The sequence below is a fragment of the Thunnus maccoyii genome, chromosome 13 (genome assembly GCF_910596095.1).
Source record: "Thunnus maccoyii chromosome 13, fThuMac1.1, whole genome shotgun sequence".
Classification (NCBI taxonomy): Eukaryota; Metazoa; Chordata; class Actinopteri; order Scombriformes; family Scombridae; genus Thunnus; species Thunnus maccoyii.
The window spans coordinates 7,315,846-7,328,894 of record NC_056545.1 but is presented as its reverse complement, the minus strand read 5'-3'; the positions used below and the strand labels follow the sequence as shown (position 1 = coordinate 7,328,894).

The 13,049-nt window shown below is 37.8% G+C and overlaps 2 non-coding genes across 2 annotated transcripts; both read right to left on the bottom strand.

The window, feature by feature from the left end:
- Positions 1–801: 801 nt before the first annotated feature.
- trnag-ucc lies at positions 802–873 on the bottom strand. Its single transcript has one exon. It is a non-coding gene; the product is annotated as a tRNA-Gly (tRNA).
- A 931-nt stretch (positions 874–1,804) lies between these two features.
- On the bottom strand, positions 1,805–1,876 carry trnag-ucc. The gene has a single exon. It is a non-coding gene; the product is annotated as a tRNA-Gly (tRNA).
- Positions 1,877–13,049: the final 11,173 nt, after the last annotated feature.

Sequence of the window (13,049 nt, the reverse complement as noted above, 5' to 3'; positions counted from 1 at the left end):
GTTCATACGAGTGGTTCTTTCATAAGGTCTATTGTCTCAAGAGAGTGATCTTTTCACCTTCTGTGATGTAATACAAATTCAAGAGTTTGTAATATGTAGCACAACAAGCTGGCAAAGCTCTGTAAATGTAACCGTGTTCCCACACATGCACAGTGACGTGTGCTGTACACGGAACTACTCTCCCGAGACTTTAGACTATGGAGCCGTTTGTAATCAAACTAATGTGACCCGGGCGAGGAACATGTCACCCTGTGCAGCGGTGTGGCTCACTGGCATTTTTTATTAGTTTTTCGACAACAAGGAAAAGGATTTAACAGGCTTTGGATGATGTAGATGAACAACTGAATATTTTCCTCAGTTGTTATTCAACAATGTCATGGACCCTAAATTTTTAATCACTTTCCAAATGTTCTATGGGAGGGTTTGGTAACAGGACTTGGAGGAGCCCTGTGGTATATCTGTAATTTATGGCAATTTAATAGAATAAACCAACAGAAAGCTGACCTGCACTGCCCTCTGGAAAACGAGTTTTGGACAGTTGAGTTGTAAAAGAATGTCTACACTGGTACACATTAGTGAAATGAAAGATGCCAAAAGTAGCCTTAAAAACATGGAACGGAAGAAATACGAGTGTAACTACAGTGACATCACCCATTGGATCCATCGACTCCCGTTTTGAAGCCTCAAGTTTGCATTTTGGCCATTGCCATCTTGGATTTTTGAAACCAGAAGTTAACATACTCGAACAAGAGAGTACTGGCTTCATTTTTCAGCCCCAGAGGTTAAAGACAGAAACAGAACTGCGACGGCCAGGAATCGAACCCGGGTCAACTGCTTGGAAGGCAGCTATGCTCACCACTATACCACCATCGCTGTGGAAGATGAGGATTTTACTGCCAACTCAGCACTTTACATCAGTGTAAGAATTCAACAGGGAGAGGAGGAGTAACAGAGGAGAGGAAGAGGGAGGTACACCAAGCAGAAAAGCAAAGAATGTAACCACGGTGATGTCACCGACTGGTTTGTGGACTCTCATTTTGAAGCCGCGAGTTTGCATTTTGGCCGTCGCCGTCTTGGATTTTTGGAGCCAGAAGTAAACATACTTGGACGAGAGGGTGGAGCTGACCCTAACACTAGCTGCTAGATGCTAACTTGGTTGGCAAGGTCCATCTACACTCTATGGTTAACTGTGATAATGCTAATGCTAATATTCACTGGCAAAAAACAGACTTAAAACCATTCAAATAAAATGTACTTACTGTAAAAATTGGAACACCCGAGTCCTTAGAGGGTCTTTTAGTACAACCAAACGCTGAAGAATACTTTTTTAGGTAACCGAGGTGTTCCAATTACCTTTCATGAACTGAAAACACTCTGAAAGAGCGATGGCCACGGCTGTGTCTATATTCTGTGAATCTGGGGTTTCACCATGGTTACGCTATCAAACCAACGTTGTCGCCGTGGTAGTGACTTGCCTGTGACAGCACCCACCTGTAACTCAAAGCGGCCACGCTCTTAATTATGTGTATCTTGAAGCCTCAATAAAATTTAAATGGGTGAGTTAAATAAAAATTCACAGGAGGAAATTAGCTATAGAGACCAAAACCACTTGTTGTACCGGGCTGTTTGTTTCTGCTGGGCATGTTAACATGGGGGTTTACACAAACAACTCACTTTCGGAGCCAGCCTCAAGTGATTCATCCATCCATCCAACTACACGTTTTTTTTTTTTTGGCATCCATGCATTGGCTTCATTTTTCAGCACCGGTGGTTGCTGCTTGCTTTATAAACAACAAAGTAGAACTGCGATGGCCGGGAATCAAACCCGGGTCAACTGCTTGGAAGGCAGCTATGCTCACCACTATACCACCATCGCTGCGGAAGATGAGGATTTTACTGCCAACTCAGCACTTTATATCAGTGTAAGAATTCAACAAGGAGAGGAGGAGGAACAGAGGAGAGGAAGAGAGAGGTACACCAAGCAGAGAAGCGAAGAATGTAGTTTGATAGACCTGTAACTAGTAGTAATATTATTGATTAAATGATAACAGAGTGGATATTGTATGTAGTCATTCTATGACATGAAGGACTGTGCAGAAGAGTAAGTAGTCCAGGTCCAGTCCAACATCTAGAATCACTCATTAGAAAGCAACCAGATTCACTGTTTCATTCTTGAAGGTATTTCACTGCTCATCCAAGAGGTCCCTCCAGTTCTCCTTGCTGGTGGGGAGACATGAGAATTAGATCGGACAGTGCGTGAACGAGAGTAAGGCATCGTCGTCAGCAGGATTCAAACCTGAGCAGGGAGACCCCAATGGATTTCTAGTCCATCTCCTTAACCTCTCGGCCGCAACAACCACCCTGTTAAGACTCTGTTGTTGGGGTGTCAAATGTATACATGTCACACGTGTTGTTCCACCAATACTACACTACAGTACAACATTCATATAATCACCTCACAAAGAGCTTCACAGACAGTTTGTAAGGGCAGTAGCTTTGGTGTATGATCATCTCAATAGAGATCTGAAAGACATCTGACATCACTTTAAGCCTCAGTAAAATTTAAATATGAATAACTCAAATCATAAAAAGTTATCAATAAGAAAAGTCATAGGAGCCATCTGCCAAGAATTTTGCATTATTTGACATAACTGCTTTTGGACGTACCAATAAAGCTATAGAGGGGTTACTAATCAAACGTGTTGTTAAAAAGGGTTATGGTTGGGGTTGGGGTTAGGGTTAGGGTTAGGGTTAGAAAACTACATAAAAGTCACCCACATATCAATATATGAACAGTATATGTGGCATAAACCTTTTTTTTGATGACAGGGCCCTGGAACTAGAACGCAATACAATCCAGCCATTATTAATTTATATTTTTGTCATCCTGTTTTTCCATACTGAGGTTTATTCTGTACACACAACATCTGTTGAATGTCTGTCCGTCCTGGAAGAGGGATCATCTTTTGTTGCTCTTTCTGTGGTTTCTACCATTTTTATCCCATTTTTATTAAAAGTTTTATTAAATGTTGTATTGCTGTACAGATTTTAAAGCTCCCTGAGGCAAACTTGTGATATGTGATGTTGGGCTATACAAATAAAATTGACTTGACTTGACTTAATGTTATTAGTTACACTTGTGTTTTGTCATGATCTGGCTCACGGTTCAGACAAAAAAAAAAGAGGAGGGAGAACACACTCATGGTTTGAAGCAAAAATGAAAAGAATGCATTCAGGCAAACTATTTACACACACAACAAAAGATAACGGAGTGTGAAAAATCAGTGGGTACATGGATGAGTGAAAGATGTGCTGGCAGAAAACAAAACAAACAAACACCAGAGACCATCTGGGGGTCTGAGATTGAGCTAGAGGGACTGTACAAGCCAACTTTAAAGACTTCCTAAACCAGCAGCCCAGGTGAACATCCTCTCATTGAAAACCACCAGTCTGCTGGCTACTTCCTGCAACAGAAGGAGAGAGGAAACCAAGCCAAGCAGAGGGATGAGATGCAATGGATGGTAAAAATAGAAAACGTGAGAGCACACGCAAGCTGGTAGTTTCCAAACTGTAATTATCACTTGGAAGTTGGCCTGAATGCTATTTACGAGTTGGAAAGTTGTAATTATGATAATTCCATTATAAAATGAATGCAGCTTTAAACAGTGCACTTTTCTATTATGATTTTGGAGTTCATTTCACCATCTATTGTACTGAACTGTATTAAAAATGATGTTCAGTAGCCACCTCTGAAATATAAGATGTCAGTGTGTCCTTGAATGCACCAAAAATGAGAATTTTTATAACTTGCAGCATTAAAGGCAATATAATGGTGATGTAATTTGGCAAACAGTAATGCTCACTGTGATGGATTTATCTCATGCAAGTTTAAAGTGCTGTTGGAAATTTGCAATTTAAATGCAGATGAGTTAAAGTTTTAAAACACACACTGCAAAACCATTGGTTTATCTTTTAGCCGTTAGCTAATATTTTCACTTATTTTCACTTTCACTGTCAAAAATGTATTAATGGAGGCAAAAGGTAATGTCAACAACAGATAATTATCATTCCAGACTTTGTTCTCATTTCACAAAGTGCTCTGTGGTGAATTACAACAACAAGGGGCAGGTGTGGGAGAAAACATCACCCTGAAAAGTTCAAATGGAGCTTGGCAAAGACTCAACAATCATTTCATCTGTCACAACTGCTCTGTTTAGTCATTTAGCTTGGGAGCTGAAGACAAACACTGTGCATCCAATCAGAAACTCACTCAGGTTATCCAAGAAAATCTCATTCAACGGGAACAACTGTTATGCGGACACAGACACACATGCATTTAGTACACATGCACCGAAACCCAGATATATCCATCCTAAAATCATGATTTCTGAAATATTTAATTTCTCTTGTTTCAAACTCAGATGAGGGGATCGATTTAAATTTCATCTCAGTGTATCCAGCACAGACAGGAACACAGGAAGCAGGGAGAAAGAAAAAAGAGAAGTTACTGAACCTTGCTGTTGCCACTGACTACATTGACTGACTACATCTCACGCTCAGTGCAAATAAGGTGCTGTTTACTTATTTGTGGCACAGGTAAATACATTCAAAACCCCAGTGCTGCTGAGAGCTCACCTCATTTTTCAGATGAGTCTGTTTCCCTCAGGAAACTGCTGTAGATGTTTCTATTTCATCATTAATCAATTAACTACAGTGAGAGGGAAGCTGTATACCTTGTTTATGCCAACCTTTCCCATTAATGCTATCAATCATCAGGTCTGGTAAGACCGCAGTACAGAGACGTGTTGTGAAATTATATCGACGTAAGCATGAATACATACATTTTATTTGAAAATTAAAATAAGCTCCTGATAGACCAGAGATCCACTTTTTCAAAGCAGTGTACAGAAACATGGTAATAGCTTCTTCTTCTTCTTCTCTTCACATGAGAGACCAGGTTTAGTTAGAAGGTTTTTCTTGCTGAACCAACAGCACTGGTTGTTTGTTCAAACAGATTCAAACATTTGCATTCAGCCTCACAGCTGAAAGTAGTGTGATATAGCCAAACTATCACATTGGCTATGGAGGAAATGCAACAGCGTATATGATAAATGTTCAACACTGGCGACCACCAACATTTAAAGGGGACATATCATGCATTTTGTGATCTTCTGTTATTTTTATACTGTTATAATGTCGAATGTCTGTGTTAAACATAGTCAAAGGTCCAAAACTTGAGGTTAATGTATGTAAAAGTGCTCCCTGAAAGTCAAAAGCCAGGGCTTCAACCTCCTCTGAACACTTCAATTGCAAAGTTACCTCTACTTCCTCCTTGTGATGACATCAGATTGTTCAAGTATATGTTATTTCAGACAGAGTTTGAATTGAGAGGCTGCATAAAGAGCCAAGTATAAGATAAATAAGGAGTTTGTTGAACTGTAAATCATACAAAGATATTCCAGTAGAGCCTCAGAATAAAAATATAGGCCTGGATGAATGAAAACAAATGTTTTTGGATTGACACCATCATAATCTGTCTTTATTTTGTCATTTTAGTATGAATTCTTGTCATGCCAAGCAGGTACTTACATCCTGTATTACCATTCAGCTGGGAAAAAGTTCATTTGCTTGAAAAGAGCAACAGTAGCTTTATCAGATGACAGGACCGCCATGTAAAAATTTGTGTTATCAGAATAACTGATACAATCACTGTGGTCTACTTTGATCTTGGGCACAGTGCTATGAGTCATATAATGTAATATAAATGATTTTAATAATGGTTAATGCATTATTTATTATCTTTTTTTTTTTTTTTTTTTGCAATAATTAGTCAATCAATTAGTCAGTAGACAAAAAATCAATCAGCATCTATTTTGGCAAGTGAATAATCTTTTTTTTGTTTGTTTGTTTTAAATACCAAAACTCTGCTGGTTGCAGCTTCTCAGATGTGAGGATTTAAAGCCATACATGAAAATGAACTGAATATCTTTGGACTGGGGATCAGACAAAACATGACATTGGAAGACGTCAACTTGGGCTTTAAGAAATTATAACAGGTACTTTTCACAATTGTCTGAACATTTACAGACAAAACAATTATTCGAGAAAATAATCATCAAATTAATTGATATTGAAAATAATTGCTAGTTGCAGCCAGTGGGCTAGTTAGAACAATTATGTCTTACAATGCTGTTTTTCTTAGTTGTTAATTATTAAGCAGGACAGCACCCGACCAGCAGAAGGCTGTAGAGCTGCAATGATAATTAATGATATACTTGCATTTATAACTGCAGGCTTCATGGCTTATTAGACAAAACTCACACTTTACATAGGGCCATTAAAGCGTGCAGTTATTCATTTTCATGGAAGTGATATTTTTATTTTGGTAGGGTGGGTTAAAGTAACTTGAGGCTTAAGCTCAACCTCATTTGACTGATTTTTCAGTCCAGAGGACCCACATGAATTCCGCACTGTTACACTGGCATGCTGCAAAGTATAATTTTCAGGGTCAAACATCCAAATCTAACATGTAACAAATCTCTTGTCATTTCATAATGTTGAAAAGAAAATGCACAAAAGACCAATTTGACACTGTGGGTGGTTTTGTTTCAGTGTTTTGTATTCTTTGTAACTCTCTTCCACCTTGTCCTCCCTCCAAACTTCTCCTTTTGTTCCTTCATCTTACATTTTCCTCTCTTTTGTCTCTTGTTTTTTATTTATTTATTTACATGTCATCCCTGTTGTCCTCCCCTTTCTTCTACTTACCTCTTCTGCCTTTACATCACTTTGTCTTTCCTTTCCTGCCTCTCCTCAGCGACAACAGACGTCCCTCTGCACCACAGCTCCTGTCTCAGCTGAAAGATGAGGAACGCTGTGCCGTACATCATCTCAGCAGGGTTCACATGAGGTGTTTGTAACATTATGGCTATGCATTTCATGCCATTGACCAGACACAGCAGGTTTAGCTGTAGGTTTATGCTGATGCCTCCTCTCATGTATATTTTAAGCACCTTGAAACCCTGAAATGAAAACCTATTAAATCAAACAACTTCAATTAGTGTATGTTAGCGACAGAATCAAAAGAAAAACAAGTTAATTTGTAGCTAAAATACTTATGCATGTCTCTTATAATTTAGAATTCAAATTGGTAAAATTGAACTAATTAATCAGATTACAAAGTATGTTTGATGGTAATCTGTTTATTGTTGAAACTGGCTAAAAATATTTTAATCAGACCAATTAAAACACAGAATTTCATTGTCAGAATCAGGTTGATGCACACTGATATCAGTGCATATAAGAGATTTTCAAGAAATTAAAACAATCTTAAAGAGGTTTAAAAAGTGAAGACAAGGATGTGAAGGAAAAGTTGTGTTGGGGGCAGACAAAGGTCATTTCATCACCATCTTGTCAGAATACTAAAATATTAGGCTGTTATATGCACTTTAATGTAAAGCACACTGAATTTACTTGAGTATATTGTCTTCCCTTGTCATTAGAAATAATATATTTCGGTAACAATACTTATTTGATGAAGCATGTTTAAACAGCACATAAAATTTAGATCTGTTGAAAATATTTTATGTGTTTAGTAAAAGTTGTTTTATTCATTGTAGCGCTGGTCCACATGTCATGTTTAAACCATGTGACCAGAAGGGCTTAATTACTATAGAAGAAGAGGAACTTTGTGTCATTTCTGGCTAAAGGCACTGCTGTTTACTGTGTTTTCTTATGTGTTCAAGAGAACCATGTGGAAGTTTGTCATCACATCTTAGCGGTACAGCAACCCCGTCTCCTAGAAATATCATTTATATACTATTAATATCAATCAATCAATCAATCAATCAATCTCAAGGCACTTTTCACATATGCAACAGCAAATATGTTTTGAGAGAAACACAATGCCACCCTGATGTTTTTATCAACATAATTAAAGGTGCAATATGATTCAAGATTTAGTTTATTGTCATTTTCTTGTGTATTTGCATACACAAAAAGAGCAAAATCCTGTTCCTCCCAGCCCACAGCAGTGCGACAACAACAGAAAGGATAAAGAAAGTACATGTCTCAGTTCGATGTAGATGACTCTTGCATGTCAACGAGTGACCAGCACTGATGAGGGAGTGAAATAATCCATTTTACTGTCCAGAGAACATTAGGCAGCATGATTGTTGGAGCTGCCGGTTTGTATGGGTTAACAGTTAGCCTAGCTTGCACGCCTCCGTGCTTGCCCAGCTTCCACATCCTGAATTATGTAAGAATTTTAGTTTAAAACATTCACTAAACTAAAATTATCAATAGAATGTGAAGACATAATAAAATGAGACCTTCCCTGACTTTCTTGGTTGTTTAGAACAGCCTGTGGACTGATTTCTATGTAAAGGACTCAGGACAGTTTTGCTGGAAGAGTCCAAAGGATGTGACGTTTATGTGCCTTTCTCCCGTCCCCCTACAGTGCCAGCAGAGTGTAACACTAGCTAACGTTAGCTTAGAAATGGAGTCCACTAACATCTGACTCCGAGCTGGCTTTCTTCCTATTGGACAGATAAGCTAACATTACTGCAAAGCATGTGAAATATATTGTGATATTGTGGTTTTAGCAGGCTAATGTTAGTGCCGATGCTCCCGCCTGCTGACGGAGTGCGAGCACGAGCAACAGGATGTTAACTGCAGCTCACTGAACTGCCACTGGTGTCATTAATGAGAAGGAATTTCTTACATATTGCACCTTTAAGGAAATGTTTTGTAATAAATGCATCTGCCAAATTTTGGTTGAGAACTTATTTCATTTGTATTCCTACAATATCTCCTTGTAGCAACTAAAGCATCATGGTGTATGTTTTGTGGTTTATGTTTATGCACTCACTGCACTCGTGGTCTTGGTTTAATATTGAGAAATAGTAAAGTGACTTAAAACACTTTTTTGACATTATATTTATTTCGATTTTTTTTAACATACACAAACAAAAGTCAGACAATAAATCATATCTTTTTTTTTAAGATTATTTTTTGGCAAAGAGGCCGGTAGGAAACGAGGGAAGGGAGGAAGAGAGAGATGTTTATGACATGCAACACAGGTCCCTTCCCAAACTTGAACCAGGGTGGTCATGTGGTCATGTGGTATGCAAAGTAACCATTCGGCTTCCGGGGTCGTCCAGTAAATCATATATTATGCAGACAACCAATCAGACAATTCCAAAAAAGCCTGCAAGCAAACTAGCAGCATGAGATGATAGCTTTGACTGGGCAGGTAATCAAACAGATTTTTAATGACCTGAAAATATCTTTTAAATAATAATTATGTTAATCGCTTTAGGTACAGTCCAAGAATTGTATGATAGCAGTTGTTTTGAAGGGTGAGTAAGAACCTGGAAAAGTGCTGTTTCTTTCAGAATAGTTAGAGACGACATGGTCTATCTCCCAAAAATCTTTCCACTCCCATAATTTTGTGTTAAAATATACAGTGTCTCTGGATAACAACATAACAATCATGTCCATGATGTTTTGCTAATAAATGTAGATTAGATAACAGGGTATTGATTTGAACACAGGCACGCAATGCTGAACCCTGAGTGGCGAGCAACAACAGCTTATCAAATTCAAATGAGGTGAACCTGCTGAGTGAGGGCCAGAGTCAAGCAGCTTACTCAGAAAAACTACTCACTGTTTTCTCGTCAAAATGGAAAAGTACGTGGACGGACACCAAATAACAGTCAGTGATTTATTTCAGCAGGAAATACACTATTACAATCTGTACATAAACTAACAGAACACATCTGTTTTCTGTAACCCTGCTCAGATGTAGTGAGAGCTACTGTGAGTACTGATGATACAGGAAAGTGTGCAGAACTCTAATGCACTTTTAAAAAAATATATAAGTTTCTGACTGAATTAAACTATGGACTAACATGTCTTGGGAATATCTGAGTCTTTCTGTAAAAGTAATAATACTGAAATAATGTCAGCAGCTCTATTCCTCCAATCAGCCAATCTCATCATCCACTCTTACATTTATTATGAGTGCACCTGTTGCTAGGCAACAGTTAACACATGTATAGAATACTTTTATCAACTTTTATAACAATTTCCAATAACTAGTCTACAGCATCATGCAATATTACTTCTATGGCTGGCATTATTCTATATTTTGAGTGTTGTCAAAGTGGGTTAGTTCTGCCCTTTGTGGAAGGTCGCTCCAAGCATGGTTCCTACTGAAGACATCATGTCACACATTTACAGTTTCATTTTTAATAAAGGGCTCATTAGGTTCCTAAAACAGCTGAGTATGGTAGTTTGTAGCAAATGTCACTCAAATAGGAGTAAATAGCGCATTTGTTGGGGACTATTCTCAGCTGCAGATTAATTAGTGTCAGTTTCCCTTTTGGTTTTGTTTTGCACTGACAACATGCACCTCACATCAGACAACGCATTCATACACTTTCAGACATCACTGATACCGACTTTCACACCTCATTGCAGTTATTATTGTTCCTCAAAGCTTTATTTATTCTTCTTCTGTATGTTTTTTGGTCACTAACTTCTTCTGCATACTTTCAGCTACAGAAACCATTCAAAAATCAAAATGTTTAGCTCTTGGCTAATAACTCATAAACTGTGAGGCCTATCAATACAATATTAGCACAGTGTGTTCATTAGATGATGCCGATTCGACTGATATAGGCCACGCCCATTTGCACCTGGAAAATTTTCCCACCATTTTGGATTTTTCTGTAAATACATTTTTTTGCCTCTTTTGGCACATAATTCATCTAATAATCACCAAACTTGGTACAAACCATATTTAGATGACCCCGAATAAAACTTATGAGTTCGTTTTTGGGTATTACTTACTGTTTGTCTGTAATTGGCTACCAAACTTTCGATGCACTTAACGGGCTATAACTCTTCAATGCTAAATTGGATTGCAGCCAAATCTGGGAATGTTGTACATACAGCCACACTGCACAAGTGAGAAACATTTGATACAATGCTACCCACAGGAGGCACTACTGTAATATTAGAACATGATATTTCTACAATTCTGTTGTCTTTAATAAAATGAAACTTGGTACACGAGTTCTCCACGAGGCACGGCATATTGAAATATGGAACCAATAACCCCACCTTGTGGCCATTAGTGAAACACCACCGTACTACTTATCAACTGCCATATCTCTTGAATGCAATATTCCATGGTAACCAAATTCAGCAAAGTTGTACAGATGGGGATGGTGAACAAGTCTGTAGCATTTTCAGCAATGCTTCGTGATTTATTTCATTTATTTCTACAGGAAATGCGTTTTCTAGTGTAAGTTTGCTGTTCTAGACAGTATTCAAGGAAGCTGACTGAAAATAAACTACAGTGTGTGTGTTCATGGTAATGAAGGAACATGTCTGGACAACAACTGAGCTGGCAAAGATGAATAAGATATATCAGGCTGCAGATACACACAATACTTGTTAGTTGATCAGTTCAGTGTTTGTTTTGGTCTTTTGAGATGAGTTTCAATAAGAGAAACATAGAATATTTCCAGAATTTTTAATGTCATAAAATACTCTGTAGTTGCAAAAGAATGGATTGTTATCTTTCTTTAATTCTTACTGTAACATCATATGCCAGAGGTAAATAAATAAATAATGAATTGCATGGCTACCAGCAGGAGTTGAGTTTAGCCTTGACAATAAATGTAACTTTTCAAATTACTGTCTTGCTTTAGGCTTTCAATATTAAAATGATTGATTCATTCTAGTTACTTCACTTTTTTCATCCAGGTATATCCATATCCACATTTTGCCTCTCATCCAAAACTGAATGAGAACTGAAGAAGCCTTTTAGATGAGAGGCTAAATGTCTTCACGAATTGACAACAAGTCCAGCTGTTCTTGACTCAATACTTTTGGATCGGGATGCAACAGAGAAAAACTCACAGTTCTGATCATATCACGGTTTTGAGTCACAGATCGGATCATTTTTCAGATCAGCAAAAGGGAAAAAAAGGGAGAGAAAAATATAACTTTACTTTCCATTTATCCTGTAAAACACTTAAAGCATGGAGCTTTGGCCTATGGCCTTAAATGTAAACAACATTTAAGATATCCGATGTTTAAATAAAATCTTAAAATAGCCTATATAAAATATTCAATACTCAAGTGTTAAATTAAAGTGCAATATGAGGCTTGATACCTTCTTCCTTTAAACATGGTAGTAAATGAAACAACAGCCTGTCGCCTCATCATCAAAACTTGATGACTTACAAACATGAACACATGTCTCATCCTGCACCTTAACTTGTTGAATGAGCCACCAGACAGACTGGGGGAAAAGTGCACCGCTAACGTCAGTTAGCAGCTAGATAGCCAATTAACTGTTGAGCTCCAGCACATTAAACAGCATGTAAACATGTTTGCAGATGTCACTTCGGCCCTGTTAGATGCTGGTTTGGTCGTTGCTCTTCAAAATCCCTGTTAGCAACATGCTGTCTGTCCATGACTTCTGCTTGACAGCAGTTTGTTTACTTTGTCTCCAATGAGACATTAAATTTTGCAACTAATCTGCAGTTCATATGCCTGCCAAACTGTGGGGAGTTGATCCGTAGGGATCACAGATCAACTACGTTCCATTACACCACTGCTTTTGGACTTTAATTTAGTTAATTTACTGAAATTAATGTTTGTAGAGATGTGATTTTTTTTTTGAATTATCAAAACAAAATTGAATTCTGGGCAGAATGTGAGATTTTATGATGCACTGAATCTGCTGAAATGTCTGTACTGCATATAAGCATATAGCAAAAGCTGAGCATCCAGGATTACCTTGTAAAACTCATGCAGGTTTTACTTCTCTGAAACCAACAGCTGCTGTAAATTAGTAAAAGTTATTCCTACATGCTAGAGAAAATGGTCGGCGGTACTGTTATATATTTGTAGAATATTGGATAAAATATGTAAAACCTTTCTCTGAATCAGAAACATGTTTATTTATTATGTTTTATTGCAAAGTAGGTTTGCACATACAAGGAATTTGTGTGATGTTGCCTGTTTGTATCATA